Genomic DNA, 8578 nt, shown 5'->3' with positions numbered 1-8578 from the left:
ACCGTACGAGTAAGTCCATAGAAAACCATTCCACACCAAAACGTTACAATACCGTACGATTACCTCCAGACAGTACGAAAGCCCACCAAAACGGTACAATACCATACGAGTACACCCATACGGTACCAAACCACACAAAAGGGTACAATATCGTACGAGTACGTCCCCAAAACGGTACAATACCGTACGAGTGCGTCCATACAGTACACAACAGCACCAAAATGGTACAATACCGTACGAGTAAGTCCATACGGTACCATAACACACCAAAACGATACAATACCGTACGAGTACGTCCATACGGTACCAAACCACACAAAACTTTACAATACTGTACGAGTAAGTCCATACGGTACCTTACCAAAATGGTACAATACCGTACGAGTAAGTCCATATGGTACCATACCACCCCATAACGGTACAATACCGTACGAGTACGTCCATACGGTTCCAAACCACCCCAAAACGGTACAATACCATACGAGTAAGTCCATACGGTACCATACCATACCAAAACGGTACAATACCGTACGAGTACGTCCATAGGGAACCATACCACACCAAAACGGTACTAAACCGCACGAGTACCTCCATACGGTACACAACTACACCAAAACAGTACAATACCGTACGAGTACATCCATATGATACCAAACCACACCAAAATGTTACAATACCGTTTGAGTATGTCTATATGGTACCAAAACACTCCAAAACGGTACAATACCGTACGAGTAAGTCCATACGGTACCATACCACACCAAAACAGTGCAATTCCATACGAGTACCTCCAGACGGTACCAAACAAAGCCAAAAATGGTACAATACCGTACGAGTACATCCATACGGTACCAAACCAAACCAAAACGGTACAATACCGTACGAGCACGTCCATACAGTACACAACCAAACCAAAACGGTACAGGATCGTACGAGTAAGTCCATAGGGTACCATACCACACCAAAACGGTACAATACCGAACGAGTACATCCATATGGTACAAAACCACACAAAACGGTACAATACCGCACGAGTACGTTCATACGGTACCAAACCACATGAAAACGATACAATAACATGCGAGTACGTCCATAGGGAACCATACCACACCAAAACGGTAAAATACCCTACATGTACATCCAGACGGTACCCAACCACACCAAAATGGTACAATACCGTACGTGTACATCCATACGGTACCAAACTACATCAAACCGGTACAATACCGTACGAGTATGTCCATAAGGTACCATACCACAACGAAATGGTACAATACCGTACGAGTACGTCCATAGAAAACCATTCCACACCAAAATGTTACAATACCGTACGAGTACCTCCAGATAGTACGAAAGCCCACCAAAACGGTACAATACCATACGAGTACATCCATACGGTACCAAACCGCACCAAAACGTTACAATACCATACGAGTACGTCCCCAAAACGGTACAATACCGTTCGAGTACGTCCATACAGTACACAACCGCACCAAAATGGTACAATACCGTACGAGTAAGTCCATACGTTACCATAACACACCAAAACGATACAATACCGTATGAGTACGTCCATACCAATGTTCTGAATACCGTACCGGCCGGGGTACGGGTTTTCCTACTGGTACGGTATGTACCGGTACTGGTCAAATACCGGGTAGCGTTTCGGATTTACCACAACTACAATACATATAATAATTATAATTCAAAAAAATCCCCCATACCATGCAATTTATCATAAAATACCTATATTAACATAACAAAATTCTCATAAGTGACTTCAAATTAATAAGAAAAAGTTCCAAATTCCAAGTTCCAAGATCATCCGCAAACACATACGCAATGTCAAGTACATATCCATAATCGCAAAACATTCGCAAAGTTCACCAAAAGGGACTTAAGAAGTACATCTAAAAATAACATAGGTTGTCATTCAACATAAACATAAGGGTCATTGTGTCCTCCAATATCCCAATAATCATACTGGCTCTCGTTCTCATTTGGAAAATCATCAGCAGCATCATCAAAGTTAGGCTCCTGATCATCTTCATCTAACGTTAATGCCTCTAAAGATGGTGGTTCAACAATCTCCCATGCAATATCCTCTTCGTCAAGTAGACTAGGCTCTTCACATACCCAATCATCCAACACATCTATATTTTCAAGACTAATTGGGTCAAGTGCGTCTTTTGTTCGCCTAATAATCCTATAAAAATAATTATCACAATTTATAAAATCCATTTTGAAAGCATATTAAATAAAAATTAAGTAACAACTTTTGAAACAATTACCTTTCTCGAAGCTTCAAATTATAACGTACATAGACTAAATCATTGAGTCTTTTGTGCTATAGTCTATTCCGCTTCTTAGAATGGATAAACTCAAACGTACTCCAGTTTCTTTCACATCCAGTTGCACTGCAACATTGGCTAAGTACTCGAATAGCAAACCTTTGTAACTCTGGAACTAAACCTCCAAATTGTCCCCACCATGAAACTAAAATATTGAAAACTTAACAATTTACTAGATAAAAATTCAGCAACTTACAAGATAAAATAGGCATATTGAAAAAGAAAAGGTTACCTGGAGATAGTTTCCCTCGTTGACGAATAGCAAGCGGCATATTGAAGTCACCTGTTGCCTGCTTGTATTCCTCAATTTGTGCACTTATTTGGTCTTGCAAATGCTCATCCGGCACCAAGACTGTAAGAGCTTGAATCATTGCTCGATCAACTTCCTTTTTCTTCTTGAAAAAAGGCTTAAAGTATATTGCAGGATTGAGAAAGCAACCAGCAGCATGAAGAGGGCTGTGAAGTTGCCTATCCCATCTAGCATCAATCACTCGAATGTATGGGCCATACAAAGAGAGCCTATTGTTGAACCTCACTTTAATTGCCTCTTTTGCCTTATCCATTGCATCATACAAGTACCCCATTACAGGCTTTTCATCACCATCAGTTAGACGAAGAACCCTCACCAAAGGTTCACTAACTTTCACCACAAGTTGACAATTAGACCAAAATTCTCTATCCTCCAAAAGAATTTTAGCAACTTCTTTCCCAACATTACATTTAGCATATCGAGATCCAAGCCATTTGTCACTAGTGAACATTTGTCTAAGCTCTTTTTTGAAATTTAGAAGGCATTGAAGACTTAAAAAGTTTGTAGCAAACCTTGTGATGCCGGGACGACACAAGTCTCTACCATTTGTGAAATCTTTCCTCATTGTGTTGAGAACCCACGCATGATTGTAGATGTATCGAGTTACCTACAAAAGTAATAATCACAATTGATAAGATTCATATTCATAATCATAGCATATTAACTATACAATATGCATAACATCTTAAAAGTTACCTTTTTGGCCTTTTGGATGGTAGCATCTATGTGCGGAAAGTGTTGAGGTTTTGCAAAATTTTCCAACATCAAGTCCAAGCAATGAGCCGCACAAGGAGACCAATAGAAGGATCCATAATGTGCTTGTAACCTCTTTCCCGCCGCTTTGTAGGCAGCCTCATTATCCGTAACAAACTGAACAACATTACTTGGCCCCACTAGTTCAACAATTTCACAAAAAATACCAAACAGTGTGTCTGCGTCTTTAACAAGCCCCAATGTGTCAATTGACTTCAAAAACATAGTCCCTTTAGGACAATAAACAAGAAAATTTATAATCGGAGTTTGATTTTGGCTTGTCCATCCATCAGACATAATTGAACATCCATAATTTGCCCAGACCTCTCTAAGTTCAAGAAGATACTCTCTAATTTCACGAACACTATTGTTCAAAAGAGGGCATCTCAAGTCATGATATGAAGGACCCTTGAAGCCCGGTCCAACAGCTAGCATTGCATCAATCGCCGGTTGATAATATGAAGATAAAGTCGCATTAAATGGAATATTAGCATCATACCACCATCGAGCAACCCCCATTCTTGCTTCATCAATGGTTTGTTTAGATGACAATGCACTTTTTATAGAAGGTTGGGCACCCGGCGTTGTTCTTGGAGCAAAAATCCACCAATTGTCTTACTTCTTTTCTTTTTGGTCCCCGATGTATCTTCAGACGTTCTTCTATCAAGTAAAGATTCCTCCTCCTCTTCATCCAAAACTTGACAGGAAGCTCCTTCTCCAACTGCTTTGCTAATTCTCTCCCTCCTTTCTTTCTCTTGCTTATACCCTTCAAGCCTTTGATTCATTTGCCATTTTACATCCATCGGCACATTTTTACAACCTTCCACCTCTCCCTTCACTCCGGCAAGATGTTGTTTTAATCGTGTAGTTCCACCACCTTTAAGATGCTTATTACAAAAGAGGCAAATGGTATTATTCTTTTTACCCAAAACCAATTTACCATAAGCCCAAGCAGGGTCATCAGATTTTGCGGGAGCTGAAGTCATTGATGGAGCATGACTAGAAGGATGATCACTTGTCATTGATGGACCAGAAGACATTGTTCCCATAATACCAAGTTATTGAACTACTTAACAGACAGTATAAAAAAATAAAGCTTGTAACATCAGATTCAACCTAAAGTAATCTGAAATGTGCGCCTACAAACAAAGGGATTTCCTAATTCATCTAAACTACTGGTGTACAAAATGCGATCTTTTTTTTTAATTTTGTCCGGCAGTCAAATAACAACTCAACTCAAGCAAAAAAACACATCAGCAAGTTATGTGATCTACTTCTGTCGAATAACAACTCAACTCAAGCAAAAGAAATAAAACACTAAAAGATTGACAAATCACTAATGGTACAAAATATATACAGCATAACAGCCAACTCAAGCTCACGTCTTTTACAAACTCTTGATGTTTTGGCCTCACAAAAATCGTCAACTGCCCCTTACAAATTTACAATATAAGGCTGAAAAAGAGCAAACTCACGTTCGGCAAGTTAAAATTTTGCTCGAGATGCCCTCGTTATGAACATCTTTGATGCTAGTTGAATTTATCAGTTTCGACTTACAAAAACTAGAAGAATGGACATCAACATCCTACAATCGAGAGAGATCGAGAGAGAGAGAGAGAGAGAGAGAGAGAGAGAGAGAGAGACCTGATCGATGAGCCGGGGTGAGATTCACTGATCGCCTGTCGCCCAGATTCCAGATCGATGGGGAATTGAGGATTGACGCGTGATACTTGTTTAGGCTTTAGGGTTATTGTTTTGAGGTGAAATTACAGTTTCAGGACGTCATTTAGATATTATTACGAAATTACCCAGATCTGCAAAATCATGGCCGAAATTTTCGGTACTCCGGTACCGGCCGGTATTTTTCGAGATGACCGGTACCGACCGGTATCTGGACCGAAACGGTATTGGGGGGTTAGGGTACCGGTTTCTCTCAAATCCGGTACGTACCAGCCGGTACGGTACGGCATTGATAACATTGGTCCATACGGTACCAAACCACACAAAACGGTACAATACCGTACGAGTACGTCCACAGGGAACTGTACCACACCAAAACGGTACTAAACCCTATGAGTACCTCCATACGGTACACAACCACACAAAATAGTACAATACCGTACGAGTACATCCATATGGTACCAAACCACACCAAAATGGTACAATACCATTTGAGTACGTCCATACGGTACCAAACCACACCAAAACGGTACAATACCGTACAAGTAAGTCCATTCGGTACCATACCACACCAAAACGGTACAATACCGTACGTGTACATCCATACGGTACCAAACCACACCAAAACGGTACAAAACCGTACGAGTACGTCCATAGGGAACCATACCACACCAAAACGGTAAAATACCATACAAGCACATCCAGACGGTACCCAACCACACCAAAACGGTACAATACCGTACGTGTACATCCATACGGTACCAAACCACATCAAACCGATACAATACCGTACTAGTATGTCCATACAGTACCATACCACAACGAAATGGTTCAATACCGTACGAGTACGTCCGTAGGGAACCATTTCACACCAAAACGGTACAATACCGTACGAGTACCTCCAGACGGTACGAAAGCCCACCCAAACGGTACAATACCGTACGTGTACATCCATACGGTACCAAACCATACCAAAACAGTACAATACCGTACGAGTACGTCCCCAAAATGGTACAATACTGTACAAGTACGTCCATACGGTACATAACCGCACCAAAATGGTACAATACCGTACGAGTAAGTCCATACGGTACCATAACACACAAAAAAGATACAATACCGTACGAGTACGTCCATACGGCACCAAACCACAAAAAATGGTACAATATCGTACGAATATGTCCATACGGTACCAAACCAAAATGGTACAATACCGTACGAGTACGTCCGTAGGGAACCATACCACCCCAAAATGGTACAATACCGTACGAGTACGTCCATACGGTACCAAACCACCCCAAAACGGTACAATACCGTACGAGTAAGTCGATACGGTACCATACCATACCAAAACGGTACAATATTGTACGAGAACGTCCATAGGGAACCGTACCATACCAAAACGGTACTAAACCGCACAAGTACCTCCATATAGTACACAACCACACCAAAATAGTACAATACCGTACGAGTACATCCATATGGTACCAAGCCACACCAAAATGATACAATACCGTTTGAGTACGTCCATACGGTACCAAAACACACCAAAACGGTACAATACCGTACGAGTAAGTCCATACGGTACCATACCACACCAAAACGGTACAATACCGTACGAGTACCTCCAGACGGTACCAAACCAAGCCAAAAACGGTAAAATACTGTACGAGTACATCCATACGGTACAAAACCACACCAAAACGGTACAATACCGTACGAGCAAGTCCATACGGTACACAACCACACCAAAACGGTACAGGATCGTACGAGTAAGTCCATACGATACCATACCACACCAAAATGGTACAATACCGAACGAGTACATCCATACGGTACGAAACCACACAAAATGGTACAATACCGTACGAGCACGTCCATACGGTACCAAACCACACCAAAACGGTATAATACCGTACGAGTACTGTAACGACCCTGAATTTTGGTCAGTAAAAATTTCGTTAAATATTTGAATTTTATTTAAATTACTTATTTTCTCTTGAGTGTTATATGATTTCTTGTTAATATTCGTCGTAGTTAGATTTTGGTCCTTGGTTAAACTCTTGACTAGAAAAACCTACACGACCAATTTAGTTAATTTCCAACCGACTACTTGGAGGAACCGAGCAACCAACTCACCTAGTTACTAGATGAACCTTTTGGACGTTTTGAAACTCTTGAACCTTTGTCTTTACCCATTGGTCCATAATGGTTAGGGTAATCTTTGTCCATTGGACAATAGGCCTCCTATTAAAATATTTTTGGTAAGTACAAGATATAATATTTTAATGATTTATAAAAACATGTGCAAAGTACATTTATTCTTTGTTTATTGGGGATTCTCCCACCCCTCCATTATCCATTGGATAATAACCACAAGGGTAATTTTTGTCCATTGGATAATAAACTTTTTATTATAAAAGTACATGTAGTCTTTCAAAAATCATATTTTAAAATAAAAGGTACTTGTACTCCTTTTATCCTTTGGTTATTAACCGCAAGGGAAACTATTATCCATTGGGTAATAACCGTTAGGGAAGTTAGTGACCCTTGGATAATAGAGTCTTTTGACCAAATAAAGTACCGATGTGACTAGGGAACCTTCCAATAAAGTTGATTTGACTTGTACTTTATTATTATTTTAATGGGAAGAATCCTAGCCTTTTTATTTAATTGGGGTACTTGGTACCACACCTATATTTAATATAGGGCTTTTGTCACATGCTTAAAAGTACTCCTTGATTATTTTACTATAAAAGTTTCCTAGTAGCTATTGTCCATTGGATAGTAAAAGTTAGGGAATTTATTATCCATTGGGTAAAAGAGTTATTCTTTCACCAAGTACATGGGTTCATTAAAATAATATTTTTTCTTAAACCCCATGTGATAAAGTACATATTATTTTATTATTAAAAGTACTTAGTAGCCTTGTAGCCTTTAAGACCTAATATTCTCCTAAGTACCTTTTTATTATTTTGTATTGGGGTTTTGTACCCAATTGGATTTGTTTAATGGGAGGTGTGATCTACCTAGACTACAAAGTACCCTAGTTTATTTATTTTATGGGACATGTGCCTTATTGAATTTCTTTAATAGGATTTTTATTTGGAAAATCTTGTACTTGGTACTTTGTATTTAATCTTTCTTGTTTATAGTACATAAGTATATATATATATGTGTGTGTGTGTGTGTGTGTGTGTGTGTGTGTGTACCTTTGCAAGAGAGAGAGAGAGAGAGAGAGAGAGAGAGAGAGAGAGAGAGAGAGAGAGAGAGAGGCCGAGAGAGGGAGAGAGGAGAGAGAGGCCGAGAGAGAGGGAGAGGAGAGAGAGAGCCGAGAGAGAGATAGGAGAGAGAGAGGGAGAGATTTAGTTGTAGTTTCTTGACCTTCCATGATCCTTCCTTGATCTTTCTCCATCCTTGGAGAATCTTTTCCCTAACCAAACTTAACTCCCCATTTGTACTTCCATATTTGTTTATGACCAAA

General features: G+C 39.8%; 1 long non-coding RNA gene across 1 annotated transcript; it reads right to left on the bottom strand.

Moving 5' to 3' along the window:
* Positions 1-1836: 1836 nt before the first annotated feature.
* Positions 1837-2910, bottom strand: LOC131304102 (uncharacterized). The gene is made up of 3 exons (XR_009192307.1): positions 2584-2910; positions 2292-2496; positions 1837-2206 (listed from the first exon to the last, which is right to left on the bottom strand). It is a non-coding gene; the product is annotated as an uncharacterized LOC131304102 (long non-coding RNA).
* Between the last annotated feature and the right edge of the window lie 5668 nt (positions 2911-8578).

Source organism: Rhododendron vialii, chromosome 10a, assembly GCF_030253575.1.
Source record: "Rhododendron vialii isolate Sample 1 chromosome 10a, ASM3025357v1".
Classification (NCBI taxonomy): domain Eukaryota; kingdom Viridiplantae; phylum Streptophyta; class Magnoliopsida; order Ericales; family Ericaceae; genus Rhododendron; species Rhododendron vialii.
This window is presented reverse-complemented; position numbering and strand designations above follow the sequence as displayed.